Here is an 18,310-nt window from a genome sequence, read left to right as displayed (position 1 = left end):
AGTTTAAGTTTGGAAATTCTGTCCCAACATTGATCAGAGTGTTATAGAAAATATGTTTCCCCTGTGAGAGGCCACTCCAACTGCTCGAAATGTGTAAAAAGAAATGAGAAAATTTGGGAAATAAATTATAATTGGGTCACTTGTTCTCATCGTTTCATGAACTGAAGTATTGGAATAAGTGGAAATTTAAGCACCTTTTTCCACTCCTCTCTGAATTTAGCCTGTGTCACGGCATAAATAATAGTGTTTGTGCAGCAACTGCCGATTTGCAACATGAAGCCCAACTCCATAATATAACTTTCTAACCAAATAGAACTATTTCCCAAAGTATGCAATCGGTCCCATATATAATATATCATTATCAGTGACCATAAAATGATGAGATTGGAGGAGATCACCAACAGTAAAATTATGGATTTTCTTCGGCTTTCCATTTCTGGGTCTCTGGGATTTTTCCCAACTTTAGGAGACCGAAGTCTCTTGCGGGCTCTGCTGCTCAATAAAATATTCCTGATTGTGAAAACATTCAATACAACAATTAGGACAAATGGGAGGCATGGATTTAGCATATAGTGGAGGAACTCGATGGTAACCCAAAAGGATGAGAACCTGACACGGAATTGTGAATTACAAAACCAGGGACTGTTAACCAGCCAGTAGCGACCTGTCAACATAAAATACCAGAAAATGTTTTTTAAGGAGCTCAGTACAGTCACTATTCCAAGCACAACAGTAGCTTTTTTCTCATTGCAATAGTTAGTTTTCAGCTTTGGGCAACAAATGGCGACAAATCGATCAAACGTGAATGTGACGGTGAACCAAACAGAACAGTCAGTTGCTGCATAAAGCAGGACGGCGTGGATATTACACACGGGGATAGAAGCCAGAAAATAAAACTGTTCCTGATAAACAATCGGAATGTGTCTCAATATCAGGTCAAGAACAAGGACCAGTAGATCTGCCACTGCCATGGCCAGCAGGTAATAAGTGATACATTTAGAGAGACCACATTTTCCACGATACAAGATCACAATCGTGACTACGTTAACTGTGACGAAAGAAAGTCGATAATTAAATAATACATCACACTAGGGGAAAATGGATCATATTTATTAAGACGTTGTTCACATTGTTAAAAGGACCACGGTGTCCTGTGGGGTACTGAACGGTAAATGCAGCCTCCGTCTCAAAGGACAGGATACTTTTCTCCCCTTTGAGAACTGAATGGGGTTGATTTATCCTGAGGTTCCATCCTCCTCAGGTGAAGAACAAGGTTCATAGAACATAGAACATTACAGCGCAGTACAGACCCTTCGGCCCTCGATGTTGCGCCGACCTGTGAAACCAATCTATAGCCTATCTACACTATTCCCTCATCATCCATATGTTTATCCAATGACCATTTAAATGCCCTTAATGTTCGCGAGTCCACTAATGTTGTCGGCAGGGCATTCCATGCCGTTACTACTCTCTGAGTAAAGAACCTACCTCTGACATCTGTCCTATATCTATCTCTCCTCAATTTAAAGCTATTCCTCCCTTTCTTGAATATGTCCCCTCCTGCTAGCCATAACCATCCGAGGAAAAGGGCTCTTACTGCCGACCATATCAAATCCTCTGATCATCTTGTATGCCTCAATTAAGTCACATCTTAACCTTCTTCTCTCCAACGAAAACATCCTTAAGTCCCTCAGATTCTCCTCGTAAGATCTTCCCTCCATGCCAGGGAACATCCTGGTAGATCTCGTCTGCACCCTTTACAATGCTTCCACATCCTTCCTATATTGTGGTGACCAGAACTGCACGCTATATCCCAAATGCGGACACACCAGAGTTTTGTACATCTTCAACATGACCTCATGGCTCCGAAACTCAATCCCTCTAACAATAAAAGCTAACACACCCTACGCCTTCTTAACAACCCTCGTCAAAAACCCTTAACCTTCTTCTCAACCTGGGAGGCAACCTTCAGGGATCTATGTACATAGAAACCGAGATCTCTCTACTCATCCACATTCCCAAGAATCTTACCATTAGCCAAGTAGTCTGTATTCCCGTTGCTCCTTCCAAACTGAATCACCTCACACTTTTAAGCGTTAAACTCCATTTGCCACCTCTCAGCCCCACTCTGCTGCTTATCTATGTCCCTCTGTAACCTGCAACATCCTTCCGCACTGTCCACAACTCCACCGGCTTTAGTGTCATCTGCAAATTTACTCACCCATTCTTCTACGCCCTCCTCCAGGTCATTTGTAAAAATGACAAACAGCAGTGGCCCCAAAACAGTTTCTTGTGGTACACCACTAGTAACTGAACTCCAGGCTGAACATTTCCCATCAACCACCACGCTCTGCCTTCTTCCAGCTTCCCAATTTCTGATCCAAATTGCTAAATCACCCTGAATCGCATGCCAACGTATTTTCTGCAATAGCCTACCATGGGGAACCTCGTCAAACGCTTTACTGAAATCCATATACACCACATCAACTGCTTTACCCTCGTGCACCTGTTTGGTCACCTTCTCAAAGAACTCAATAATGTTTGTGAGGCACGACCTACCCTTCACAAAACCGTGTTGACTATCCCTGATCAAATTATTCCTTTTTCGATCATTATAAAACTTTCAAAGAATTTGCCAACGACAGAAGTAAGGGTCACTGGTCTATAGTTACCGGGGTTGTCTCTCCTCCCTTTCTTGAACAAGGGGACATTTGCAATCCTCCAATCTATTCCTGTAGACAATGACGACATAAAGATCAAAGCCAAAGGTTCAACAATCTGCTCCCTAGCTACCCAGAGAATCCTAGGTTAAATCTCATCCGGCCCAGGCGACTTATCTATTTTCACATATTCCAGGATTGATGACAACTCCTCCTTATGAACCTCAAGCCCTTCTAGCCAAGTAGCCTGTCTCTCAGTATTCTCCTCGACAACAATTGTCTTTTTCCTGTGTGAATACTGACGAAAAATATTCAGTTAGCACATCTCCAATCCCCTGGACACAACGCACAACTTCCCACTACTGTCCTTGACTGGCCCTACTCATACTCTAGTCATTCTTTTATTCCTGACATACTTATAGAAAGCTTTAGGATTATCCTTGATTCTACCTGACAAAGACCCCTCCTGGCTCTTAGGACATAAAGGTCTCCCTTTAGGTCCTTCCTAGCTAACTTGTAACTCTCGAGCGCCCATCTGAAATGAAATGAAATGAAAATGAAAATCGCTTATTGTCACGAGTAGGCATCAATGAAGTTACTGTGAAAAACCCCTAGTCGCCACATTCCGGCGCCTGTCCGGGGAGGCTGGTACGGGAATCGAACCGTGCTGCTGGCCTGCTTGGTCTGCTTTAAAAGCCAGCAATTTAGCCGTGTGAGCTAAACCAGCCCCTATGCATCAACGATGCAAATATTACTTACGGCCGCAAATCCTCACAGAAACTCATCTTTTTAAAAACAAACTCAGAAATCAGGCAGGCAGACATTGACACTCCCTGTGGTACAGATATCGATGTGAGTTTGAAAATGTATATGTTTGAAATTATCGACACATTTGCTGTGTGATCGTTCATGTGTGATATTCTGTGTTGTTTGTGCGTATGCATTGTTGATGCATTATGTCCGAGTGTTTGAGAGATTTGATTGCATGTCTGTTTCGTGCGAAAATGTGGTTCGTTAATTCACATGTGTTTGTGTAAGTGTGTGTTTGTGTGTTTGAATGACTGTGAAATGACATGAGTGTGTAAGTGCATGTTTGTGTGTTTGGTTGTGAGTGCGTATGTGTGATATTGTGTGTAGTTGCGTCTGTGTGCTCTCTTTGTGTGCGCAGTTGTGTGAGTTAGTCAAAATGTGAGTTGTTCTGGGATGTGTGAAGGCCTTCGGCCGTGAGTGTTTCAGGGACATTTATGTGTGGTGTCTGTTTCGTGTGCATTTATAGTTTTCTTTATGTTCATATGTGGGCGTGTGCTTGCGTGCCTTTGTGTGCGTGCGTGTGCGCCGGAGAGAGTAAATCGGGACAGTCTTTATGAGTATATGTGTGGGGGTGTACCTTTGTGACAGCACTGTGCATTCTGTGACTGAAATTTTGTGCATGTGTGTCTATGAATGAGACAGTGTGTTTCTGTGTGAGTGTGTTTGTTAACATGTACCTCTGTCTGTGTTGCTTTTGTGCAAGTGAGCGTGGGTTTGTCTGTGTGTAGAGTGAGAGGGAGAGACAGGCATGGTGATTATTTTGTATTTGCAAGAGTTCACGAGGACGATGAAGTGACTTTGTTTCACTTCACTTTGTTTTTGCCTGTTCTTGTGTGTCTCTGCATATGTGCCTATGTCGCCTTGTGTCACTGTGTGCATTTTTAAAAAATCATCCATGCGAGGTGGGCCTCGCAGGTGTGCAAGCAGTGACTTTCAATCCCAAATTGCCCTTCAGGGGGTAAATTAAGACGCAACCAAATTGCCGTGGATCTGGACTCACACCAACATTCGTATAGTCAAAGAATTTTTCACGGACACACATTGATTTGCACAATAACCCAAAGAAACGCTTACATTTACAAAGACAAACTTGCTCATCGCCATTTGCACATTTTTGAAATGCAGATGTTATGCACAGAGGTATATGGAAAGACAAGGACAAGCACATACAAATACAAATACATTCACCTACATGCACGAGCACCCGCACATACGTACAGATACACATGTATTTGCCTGAGCATTTGCCTAAGCATTTGTGTAAGAACACAAATATAAACACAATTATACAAACCATTGAACGCACAAGCTCATGCACACAGCACACACAGATACTCTCAAACCAGAAATACACCGATCTACTACAGTACATAAATATGCCACTCGGCCCATCGAGTCCACAGTAGCCCTCTGAAAGAGCACCCTGCCAAACACACTCCGCCACCTTATCCCCGTAATTCATGGCCGCCCCTAACCTGCATATCCCTGGACACTTAGGTCCAATTTAGCGTGGGCAATCTACCTAACCTGTACATCTTTAGACAGTGAGATAAAGCTGCAGCACTTTGAGGAAATCGACACAGGCATGTGGGAAAAGTGGAAACCCCTCACAGTCAAGCAAAGACGGCAGAGTTAGACAGCAGTGCAGCCACTATTTCACCATACAGCCCAGACATTAATTAACGCAAGCACACATTCAAACCGACATTCTGACATGCAATTGCAGTCATTTACAAACAATGACGAACACATAGGTACACAGAGGCGCATACTCATACAGATGTGCATGCACATATTCACAGAAACACCAAAACGCAAAATAAAAAGTGTTCGACACACACGTGTCTACACACAGGTACAGGCAAACATATAAACACACACACACACAATTACTTCCCCCAACAAAAATACAAATTAAACTTGACATTTACACTCACAGAAGTAACTTGCACACACAGCCGCCAGGGAAGCACATATTTCACACTCATTCAGGCGCAGTCGCTCACATACTCTCCCTCAAACGATTCACTCTCGCACTCACGCATATGCACAAACATTCACTCTCACGTCTAAAGGCACTGATGCACACAGATGGACACAAATTAGAATTATAAATTCCCTACCATGCATTGGAGGCCACTCAGCCGTTCGAGTCTGAACCGACCCTCTGAGGCAGCACTCTACCTAAAGCCTCCTCCCCCATAACTTTACCTACCCTTTGAACATTAAGGGACAGAATAGCATGTACAATCCACCTAACTACATCATTGGATTGCGGTAGGAAACCGGAGAAAGACACGGGGAGAATGTGCGAACGCCAGACAGAAAGTTGCCCGGAATTGAACTTGGGTCCCTGGCGCTTAGAGGCAGCAGTGCTAACCACTGTCACGAACTAAACAGACTCGCATGTAGGCACGCAACCTTGCACACACAAAATAAAAAGCATTTGCACCGAGACACACATGTGCGCTTACACACTAGTGGAACACATCAAAACATACAATCATATGCTTTGTCACTTTTTGGCATACAAAAACACAGCCACACATGCTCACAATCTCTTCCTAACACAATCATGCAACATGCACGCAAATGCACTGACCCACACTCAAACACTGACAAAAGCAAAGGCACATACACACTCTCACACAAATACAGGAGAAGGAAGAAACAACGTAAACAGGCAAAGACTCACACAATCACACACTTACATTCACCTGCATTTGTTCGCAACTACATGCTAACAGATGCGGATACATGTGTTCACACGCAAAGTCACACACAGACACATAACACTAAATGCAAAACCACCAATTCACACGGGCACAAGTATGCACACATAAACAAAAGCACACCACACACAGAGACTCGCACATACACGTTTACGCAATAATGTTGACAACAAACAAATATACACACACAACTGTGCACATGGAGACAGACACAATAATATAGAACATAGAACATAGAACGATACAGCGCAGTACAGGCCCTTCGGCCCTCGATGTTGCACCGACATGGAAAAAAAACTAAAGGCCATCTAACCTACACTATGCCCTTATCATCCATATGCTTATCCAATAAATTTTTAAATGCCCTCCATGTTGGCGAGTTCACTACTGTTGCAGGTAGGGCATTCCACGGCCTCACCACTCTTTGCGTAAAAAACCCACCTGACCTCTGTCCTATATCTATTACCCCTCAATTTAAGGCTATGTCCCCTTGTGCTAGCCACCTCCATCCGCGGGAGAAGGCTCTCGCTGTCCACCCTATCTAACCCTCTGATCATTTTGTATGCCTCTATTAAGTCACCTCTTCACCTTCTTCTCTCTAACGAAAACAACCTCAAGTCCATCAGCCTTTCCTCATAAGATTTTCCCTCCATACCAGGCAACATCCTGGTAAATCTCCTCTGCACCCGTTCCAAAGCTTCCACGTCCTTCCTATAATGAGGCGACCAGAACTGTACGCAATACTCCAAATGCGGCCGTACTAGAGTTTTGTACAACTGCAACATGACCTCATGGCTCCGGAACTCAATCCCTCTACCAATAAAGGCCAACATACCATAGGCCTTCTTCACAACCCTATCAACCTGGGTGGCAACTTTCAGGGATCTATGTACATGGACACCGAGATCCCTCTGCTCATCCACACTACCAAGAATTTTACCATTAGCCAAATATTCCGCATTCCTGTTATTCTTTCCAAAGTGAATCACCTCACACTTCTCCACATTAAACTCCATTTGACACCTCTCAGCCCAGGTCTGCAGCTTATCTATGTCCCTCTGTAACGTGCAACATCCTTCCGCACTGTCTACAACTCCACCGACTTTAGTGTTGTCTGCAAATTTACTCACCCATCCTTCTGCGCCCTCCTCTAGGTCATTTATAAAAATGACAAACAGCAACGGCCCCAGAACAGATCCTTGTGGTACGCCACTCGTAACTGAACTCCATTCTGAACATTTCCCATCAACTACCACTCTCTGTCTTCTTTCAACTAGCCAATTTCTGATCCACATCTCTAAATCACCCTCAATCCCCTTAATATATACAACTACCTCGCTATACACACAGACACGAACACAAAACAATATGCTTTCAAACATATTAAATCAAACATAATCGTCCACGCACATACAAACAAACACACACAGAAAGGGACACAGACAGATATGCACACACCAGGTAGAATGGCACGGGCACTCTCATGCACTTACATGCAAAATCACACACACACTTTTGCACGCCTATACACATACACACAGCTACACGCACAGGCGCATTGCTCAGATAGACACACACATAGCACAGCACCTCGATATACATACAAACGCACATACACATAAACACGCACATACACTCACACATGCACACACACGATACCCATACACATGAACATGACATAGGCACACTCTGACGGACAAATCTATACATGAAAGGAATCACCTGTAGACACATACACTCACGCACACCAAGTACACACACATGCACACACAAATACATTTGAACACACGCACAGACGAACTCTCCCGGAGCCTATCTCACCAGATCACAATCTGCAATTTATGGCCCGGCATATCCCACACTCCACCATTACCACTCAGCTCGGAATCAGCCTTGGTTAAATAAACAAACCAGTAAAGCATGCTGGGAGCAATAACAGCAATACCAATAAATTAATTTTCAGCCTATAGAAGCCACGATAGAGGACTGCGTGTAACCAAAAAGCAGCAAGTAATATGTATAATGAAGCTTTTCAAAAACGGACCCATCAGGTCGAATATCTGAAGTCTTGTCACATCCAGCCGCGAATGGTGTCAGCAATAAAAAAAATCACTGGAAGAGCAAGCTTACAAATATCCCAATCTTCAATGATGGAGGATTCCAGCACATCTTTGCAAAAGGTAAGGCTGACACAGACACGAAGTGTTGTGTGGATGATCTATCTAGGTCTCCCCGGAGGTCCCAGCATCATCGATATTAGTCTTCAACCAATGAGAGTGACACCACCTGATATCAAGAAACGTCTGAAGGCACTAGATACTGCAAAGGCTATGGGCTCTGAAAGTATTACGACCGTCGTCCAGAAGACTTCTATTCAGAACTTGCCGCACCCGGAGTCAAACTGTTCCAGTACAGCTACAACACTGGCATTTACCCGGATATGTGGAAAATCTCCCACATGTGCCCTGTGCAGGCGAAAGAGGAAAAATACTACCCAGCCATTTCTTCCCCATCAGTTTACTTGAGAAATGCGAAGGAATGAGTTAACATTCTTAGCTTTCAAGTACTTACTCCATAATAACCATGTCATGAATGTTTAGTTTGGATTCCACTAGGGTCACTCTGCTCCTGACCTCATTACAGTCTTTGTTCGAATATGGGCAAATGAGCTGAATGCCAGTGGTGAGGTGAGAGTGGATGACCTTGACATCAACGCAGCACTTAACCGAATATGGCATCAAGTAATCTGTGGGAATCAGCGAGGAATCCCTCCGCAGTTTGAAGCTATACTTTGTAAAAAGACTGTGGTGGTTGTAACTTAACCACTTCCGTTCTGGACATCACTGCATGAGTCCTTCAGAGAAGTCTCCTAGGCCTCGTCATGTTCAGATGTTTCATCAATAATCTCCTTCTGTCATAAAATCAGTCGTGGGAGGTTCGCAGGTGACTGCACAGTGTTCAGCATCATTCGCCACTCCTCAAGTAATGAAGCCGCCCCTGCCTGAATGCAGTAAGACATGGACAGTAACCAGGGTTGGGCTGACAAGTGGAAGTTACATTCTCACCACACAAGTGCTGGACAAGATATTTTCTTACAAGAGAATCTAACCTTTTTCCCTTGACATTCAATGGCATTTCCATTGCTGAGCACATCTCGTACCCCCCCCCCCCCCCTCCCCCCCCCCACCCCCCCCCACACACACACACACAATAAAAATCCTGGGGCTTACTATTGATTAAAAACTGAACTGATTTAGCCATTTTAATTCTATAGTTACCAGAGCAAGACAAAGGCTAGGAATAATACGCTCCCCAAAGCCTGCTCATCATTTACAAAACACAATGAGGAATGTTATGGAATAGTCTCCAATTACCTGGATGAGTCCAGCTTAAATAGCACTGAAAACCTCTATACCATCCAGCACAAAGCAGCTTGCTTCATTGCTCCCCCTTCCATAAACATTCAATCGATTAAGCACCAACGACCAGTGGCTTCCGTGTGTCCCATCTACAAGATGCACTGTAGTAACCCGCCAAGGTTCCTGACCTTCCACGCTTCCGATAATTACCATCGAGAAGTGCAAGAGCAGCAGATACCTGGGAACCCCAGCCTCTCGTCGTCCTCTTCAAGTCACATACCACGCCGTCTTGGAAATTGATCACATAAATCAGCGTTCTACACACAGGCACACACGTACAAACATGAACATAAATAAAAACCCTTGCACAAACACTAATATTTCAATATGCTAAGATGTGCATAGGCACACACAGACAGATAAACGCTCTGACACAGACACACAAAATACGCACACACTCTCAGAATCATGCGGACCCACACAGCATTACCCTTACACATGTTCATCCCTCTGTCTCTCTCTCTCAGATACACAGTCATATACAAACACACAGGGAGGAAAAGTACACAACGGAAAAATAAAAAACCTAATCACGCACACAAAAACAGACATTCATAGTTGGGCTCTTAAATACACATGGTCTCGCACACACCCACATGCACAACCATTAAAAAAAAGTATGTTTTAATTATGAAATTTGTACGAGCAAAAAATGCACAAACAAGATCAAGAACAAACCGGAAATTTCGAATAAATAAGTAGCTAATCAGCACCCAAATCCCTGTCCCCTTATTCCCAACCTGCTTCATCATTTTAACCCCTTTATTTACCCCGACACCCTCCCCCACACACAAATTTCCCTCTGCTGGCACCGCAATCCTACTTTAAGAAGATGATAAACAACTTCCACCTACGGACAAACTCATCGACCGACCCTCTCAAGTCCTAATTAATTTGTTGGAACCTCAGGATTTCTGCCAGGTCACTGGCCCACACCCCTGATTTTGGTGGCTCTCAGTCCCTCCACCCAAGTGAAGTCCGTCTACCAGGTGCCTATCGGAGGCAAAGGCAAAGACATCGGCCTTTCTCACCCCTTGGACTCCCAGGTTGTAGCCATCTAAGATGGACACTGGGCTACAAAATGGAGAACTGCTAAGATTGCAGGGAAAAACAGTCATAGTGAGGACACACAGCTTGCAAAAGACTGTTTTGCATTTTGCACGTACAGAAACCAGTTTCTAGCCAGGTGCAGAGTTTCAGCCAAAGGTGCAAATGGGAAACAGATCTGCATAGTAATGAGGTGATCCAGATCCAGACCCCGGACAATAGAAACATTTAAGTATCGATGGATACTTTTCCATAGACGCCCAGACAGAATGGCGCCAAAGCAACCAACACAAAGAGCCGTAGGGACCGCCCCACCCATCGAGGAACGACCCTAGGATTGGGGAGTTTGAAAGATATCGATTGGGAAAGACCCAATCGATGAGGGAGCCGCCCCAAGGGGGCCTGAACCTCCTGGGACCTATAAGAGTAGGTCCCACACATGGTTCGGTCTGTTTTTGCTCCGGCCCAGATCTGCTGTTGCTTCCAGACTCCGGCCCAGATCTGTTACATCGCATCCTGACTCCAGTTTCATCACCGGCCGTTGAGCATCAGCCATCGAACTGTAAGTGCCAACACAACGATCGCTACGTGATCCAGACCTTGCTAGCCCTTGACAACTTTGCCGAATCAGAAAGTTACAGACCAAGAACGGGACGAAGGCCTTGCTCCCTGACCTTGCCTGTTCCTGTCTAGATAAGTATTTAGTTGTTTAGTATTAGAAGTAAGTTAGTCTCTTTAGCGTATGCATGTGTATTTATTATATTTGTTATAATAAACACCAATCGTTTGGACTTACTAATCGGTGTATGGATTTATTACTTTGAACCTGACCTTGATATACTTGTGACGGTGTCTCAATACGGCACCTGGCGACTCCGAGCATAATTACACATGCAGAGCCATAGTAGTGTTAAGCACACGGCCTTTAAACGGAGGCGTGTTAATCGCACTCCAGTAAAACGAGCAACATTTAGTGGCGACATCCTGATGGGACGCGGTGACAAGTGGCACCCCCACTCCGTCGAGGACACAGAAATGTGATTTGGAAATCCAATTGAGAAAAAGGAAAAATCACAAGTATTCAAGGTGTTCAAACCAATAAAGATAATTCGGAAGTGTGTTTTGTGCATGCGTACGAACAGGGTTGTAAGGTTAACCTGAGAGCTTTTTGTTGCGACAAACTGTCGGGGGTTTTGTGAGGGGAACATAGCGAAAGCCTTACCCGTCTTGTAAAACATTACCTCAACACCCCCGGTCCTAAATTAAGAGAGAAAGAGAAAATGGCCATGCAGGCAATGGAACGCCTCATGAACCCAGAACGGTTTGTGGTCGCAGCTACCAGCAGTAGCCAAGTAGGTCAGTGTCCCGTGTGGGAGCTGGAACTCCGCAATTATCTGAAAGGAAAGGGATCGCCCCTTTGGAACGAGTTCTGTATGAATGGGGAGACAGGTCCTGGAAGTATAGGACATACTTGGTGGGAGAACCTCTCTCAAATTCATAAGAAAAATCTTGGTAAATCACGCAAGCCGATGGCAATCGTGTCCTGTTTGGCACAGTTGCGAGGCACTGAGGACGTCGTTCAGACGCTCCGAACAGAGTTAGAAGAGAGAAATAGGATGAGCAAAGTGGATGTCAGGGACATCGAGAAGGAAAACTTAGAACAAAGAGGGAAGCTGGCAGAGAAGGGTAGAGAGGTGGATGATGCCAAGAGGGCACATCAGTTATAGAACATAGAACATAGAACAGTACAGCACAGAACAGGCCCTTCGGCCCTCAATGTTGTGCCGAGCCATGATCACCCTACTCAAACCCACGTATGCACCCTACACCTGTAACCCAACAACCCCCCCTTAACCTTACTTTTATTAGGACACTACGGGCAATTTAGCATGGCCAATCCACCTAACCCGCACATCTTTGGACTGTGGGAGGAAACCGAAGCACCCGGAGGAAACCCACGCACACAGGGGGAGGACGTGCAGACTCCACACAGACAGTGACCCAGCCGGGAATCGAACCTGGGAGACTGGAGCTGTGAAGCATTTATGCTAACCACCATGCTACCCTGCTGCCCATGTCATGTCTAGCCCATCTGAGCAGTTCCCAGACCCAGTATTAAAAAGCCTATCAAGACGTGCAACGTGCCGTCCTGATAAGAGAGGAATCAGAGAAGCAGGTAGAGGCTTTGCAGAGGCAATGCTCTGACCTTAAGGCAGCTTTAAGAGCACTCCATGCTGCCACCACAGAACAAAGACAAAGCACAGTGGATCATGCCAAGTGTAGGAAGCAGATTGCGGAGCTGCAATCTCTGCTTTCCGTACAGAATGGGTTCCAAAGTACTTTTGGAACACAGCCAGATGAGGAGAATGCGCCAGACTGGCAGGAACTGAGTGAGACAGCGCAGCGCTATGTTCAAGGAACATGTGCGCCAGCAGCGCAGCAGAAAAGGAAAGCACCCCAACCCCCCACAGATCAAATAGCTACCGCACCTATGAATCCAGTCACCACCCAAAGGAAAGCGACCACAGTAGGCGCACCCGATATCACCTACACCACCCCTTAACTGTAACCCAACTCAGGGACGTGTGTGAGAAAATCACTCCGTTTCTCCCCACCGCAGACCCCACCAATTTTTCGCGCGAAAGTGAAACAACAGGCGACCATGTACGGCCTGGACGAGAGAGAACAGGTTAAGCTCACGGTTCTGAGCTTAGACCCGTCTGTAGTAGCAGCCCTCCCCGACCCGCAGAACGTTGGCGGAGGCACCCTAGATGAAATGAACACCGCCATTTTAGATGCAATAGGATACAATAGAGGAGACCCAGTCGAAGGACTAAATAAGTGCCGACAAAAGAGGACAGAGCATCCCACAGCATTTGCAGGAAGGCTGTGGATCCATTTCACCGCAGTTTTCGGCGAGTTAAATAGAGCGCATTTGAACCGTGACAATATGGTCAAATGGACGCGCACCATAATCTCCCATGCCACAGATGCAGGACAGAGTGCTTGCAATAGCTATGACCCCTCAGAAGAGGCCCATAACAAGAAATTGGTTCTGAAAAGATTGTCCCGCGCTTGGGAACAATCGGTTCAGGGCAAAATTAAAATAAAGACCCCAGATGAAGCTCAGGCTGCAGCGGACATTCAGGCAGTGAGAGCACACCAAAGCCCCGCATGGGTAAATGAAGGTAAGACCAGCCCTCCACAGAAGTCGCTCGAATGCTACAACTGTGGCCAATTAGGACATTTTGCAAAGGAATGCAATGCACCCCAAAGATCACAGAGAGGCCAGCAGACAGGCACTCTGAACAGAAATAGAGCGAAGCCTATCCATAGTATAGGAATACAGTCAGGACAGACGAATGTGGACGGAACGGACTGACGGTGTTCGGGCTCACCCACTTTGGTCTGTGACACTCTTTGGGATCAATCCGGGAGAACGGTAGTCACAGGAAAGGTTAGAGGGAAGCCCATAGAGTTACTTTGGGACACAGGAGGGTCCCGCACCACAATTAATTCCACCACCACGGCACAGGCAGACACGTGGCCGACCACCTCCACCATCACACTTAGCGGTTTTACAGGACACTCACAGCAGGGACACATTAAAGCCCCCGTAGCAATTCAGCTAGGGATCATCTCTACGAAACACCCCGTCGTTTTAGTAAATCTTCGACCCAGTAAACCAGTGTGCCTGGCGAATGGCAAGGTCAGACAGAGCACCCACTACTCTCACAGTTGGAGAGTACGCTAATCGGATTAGCGCAGTAGGCGACTATTCTTTCGACCTGACTACACTAAGCACGGAAAAACAAGCGAGAGCAGTTTTAAATAAACACAGGACAGCATTTGCCAGTCACCGGCACGACTGCGGCAGAATGACTGGACAAGTTCAAGTTACTGGACCTGACCCCCGACCACAGAAACAGCACAGATTTCCCCTAGAAGCAGAGGGAGAAATAGGGAAAGTAATAGATAGCTTATTGGAGCAAGGTGTACTTAGGACAGTAGCCTCAACCAATAATGCTCCTATTTGGCCAGTGAGAAAGCCCGACGGATCATGGCGTCTGACCATTGATTATCGGGAGCTCAACAAAGTAACCCCAGCAGTAGCCCCCACGGTAGCAACAAGTCCCGAGACCATGCTCAAACAGGGACTCCACTCCAAATATTTCACGGTATTGGACATTAGCAATGGTTTCTGGTCAATCCCATTGGCAAAGGCGTGCCAGTACAAATTTGCCTTCACATTCAAAGGACAGCAGTATACGTGGACAGGCCTCCCACAAGGCTTCCAAAATTCACCCTCCATTTTCCACCGACAGCTGGCAAATGGTTTAGTAAAATTTTCCCGCCCCGAATGTCTGGTACAGTATGTGGACGACCTATTACTGCAGACAGACACAAAGGCAGAGCACATTACGCTTCTGGCCGAGCTCCTGGAACTTTTAACATCGATCGGATGTAAAGTTAACCCCAGAAAGGCCCAGATATTAGAAAACAAAGTGATGCATTTGGGTACAGTCATCACGCACGGCAAACGCGAGATCGAATTCAAAAATATTGATTCGATTGTCAAATTGCCCCTTCCCCAGAATGCTTCAGCCCTCCGGTCGTTTTTAGGACTGGTTGGGTACTGTCGGAACCATATCGCTGGCTTCGCGACAAACGCAGCCCCACTTTCAGACCTCCTTAAGAAAGGAGCACCTTGGGAATGGCTTCCGCAGCATACAGAGGCTGTGGAAGAGTTAAAGAAAGCCCTTAGCGCAGCACCCGCGCTACAAGTCCCAGACCAACTCTCCCCCTATGCAATAGAGGTAGCGAGCACTGATCTGACCCTCTCGGCCGTACTACTCCAGGAACGGCACGAGCAGCTACGACCCGTGGCTTATGCCTCAAGACTTTTAGACCCAGTAGAACAAGGATTCACAGCCTGCGAGAGGCACCTCCTAGCAGTTTTCTGGGCAGATCAATACTTTTCCTACATTACCGGACTCAACCCCATCACCATTTTGACCGAGCACACCTCCACACAGTTACTCCTAGACGGTCGACTGAAGGACGGTTCAGTTAGCCAGATTAGGTGGACTACTTTTACAAGGACGGGACATTACGGTAAAACGGACCAGGACACACACCTTTTTAGCCGACAACCTCCAATATCCAGGACAGCCCCATGAATGCGAAATTGTAGCACCCCTACACAACACAGGACCCTTCATAGCGAAGACACCCCCCAGGAAGATAGGGAACCCAAGACAAAGCCCCCAACACACAGACACGTGTGGCCCACTGAAAATATACATGGACGGTTCATCCACAGTTTTAGATGGTGAGCGTATCACTGGATGCGGCATATATGTTGAGGACGCGCAGGGTCGCGCTTTTGAGGAGATTGCATTAAAATTGCCAGGTCACTTAGGCGCTCAGGCAGCAGACCTCGCGGCCATAGCTTACATAGTGGACCACCCCGATTCTTTCCCCAGCCCGGCAGACGTATATTCGGACAGTCTATATGTCTGCAACAGTTTAACGGATTTTCTACCCCTGTGGAGGACACGAGGTTTTGTCTCCGCAGACGGGAAACCCCTTCCATCAGCCCCTTTACTCCGCCACATCCTAGACAAAGCGAAGGATAGGACCTTTGGCATTATCAAAGTTAGAAGTCACATAGGTCATCCCCCTGGAAATGTAAAAGCCGACGCATTGGCAAAAGCAGGTTCCAGGCGAGGACACTTTTGGACACCCTCAGCTAGCGCACCAGCTAGCGCCCCTGTGAGTGCAGTTCAAGTCTCACAGACGGACATTAAAGATTTAGCCGAGGAACAGAAGCAGTATAGAGATCTCAGGGAGATTTTTAAAGGAAATTTTGTGCCACAGTACGATAAGTTCCGACACGCTGTGACCACACATGAGGGTGTGATCATCAAGGACCAGCTTTATGTGGTCCCGCAACAGGATAGAAATCAAATGATTGCCTTGTTCTATGACGGTCATGGACATCAAGGGATCGACCCGACCACGAGGCACCTCAGGCAACTCTGTTGGTGGCCTAATTTAAGGACCGATGTTACCCATTACATCGAGAATTGCCTTATTTGCGCCCAGAATAACCCGGAGAGGTATTCCAAAAAGGCACAGTTTCGGCATACTCGACCAGTTAATGGCCCCTGGACAAACCTCCAGATCGACTTTATAGGAGCATTGCCCCCTTGTAAGAATTGCTATAAATACGTGCTGGTTGTGATTGATACCTTTACCAAATGGGTAGAGGCATTCCCCTCAAGAACCAATACAGCTAAGACAGCTGCGAAGATCCTGACCCTCCACATCTTCACGAGATGGGGTCTACCCAGAAGTATAGATTCAGACCAGGGATCACACTTCACAGGACGTGTCATGAAGAACGTCCTGACCATATTCGGCATTAAACAAAATTTTCACATTACGTATCACCCACAGTCAAGCGGGATTGTAGAGCGCATGAATCGGACCCTAAAATCGACCCTCAGAAAAATGGTTCAGGAAAACAATTCAACATGGGATTCAGTACTCCCATTCGCACTCATGTTTATCCGCAACACGGTTTCAACATCCACAGGTTTCACCCCCCACACACTCATGACCGGACGCCCTATGAAAGGTACAGAATTCCTTTTAGGACTGGACATGACTAGTCCCGAAGTGACGGCCCTCACGCATGAGAAAGCTGTTAAAGACCTAGTTGAGACTGTGAGGTCTGCACAGATCGCAGCCCCAGTTCAACTGGGAAAACGACGAAAACAGAGCACAGCTTGTTTTAACAAAAATGTACACCCCACAGAATTTCAGGTTGGGCAACAGGTAATGCTATCTGTGTATAACCCCAGCAGTTTTTTGGCAACCAAAATATTCCGGCCCGTACTCAATTTCGGACAAAATTAGCCCCTCAGTTTACAGGATAAAATACCCCAATGGAAAGACTGCGTGGTTTCATATCAATCAGCTAAAGGCATATCTAACCACAGTCTAACCACGCACACCATGTCTTACTGGACGCAGCGGAACATATCGCCCCGCCCACTAGAGACACGTTTCCACCATCCCCCTCGACCAGTTCCTCATTGGACTCGCCCACGACTCCGCCCACTGACCACAACAGACCACGCCCCGAAACGACCACAAGCTGCCACAGCAGAGGCAGCGAAACTGACTCTGACAATGAGGACAGCCACAGCACTCAACCCTACAGCCCACACTTTAGCGACTACGACCCCGACTCCAGTGACCCCATGGAGGTCACCTACGTTAAATACCCAGACCCACCACCCGACCCCGACGACCCCGACAATGCCCCTTCAAGTTTAGACCCCACACTTTGGCACAGGGACAATTTATGCAGACTTGTACGTAATGATGAAAGTGACCCCCGGTCACATAACTCTAAGCTTGCATGCCTGACCCACACAAGGGTGTGGGATCCGGGAGAGCAGGACGACACGGTGTCTGACTCCTGATACGGCAACTCCTTTGTGACCCTGTTCACAGAGGCAGAGGAAAAGTGAGGTGTCCAGATGATGTAAAATAGGAACCTCTTGAGGGAAGCGATATCCTTTCTGATGGAACCTGCACGTATGTTTTGTTTGTAAGTTTAGGTTTGTTT

This window comes from Scyliorhinus canicula, chromosome 21, assembly GCF_902713615.1.
Source record: "Scyliorhinus canicula chromosome 21, sScyCan1.1, whole genome shotgun sequence".
Taxonomy (NCBI): domain Eukaryota; kingdom Metazoa; phylum Chordata; class Chondrichthyes; order Carcharhiniformes; family Scyliorhinidae; genus Scyliorhinus; species Scyliorhinus canicula.
This window is presented reverse-complemented; position numbering follows the sequence as displayed.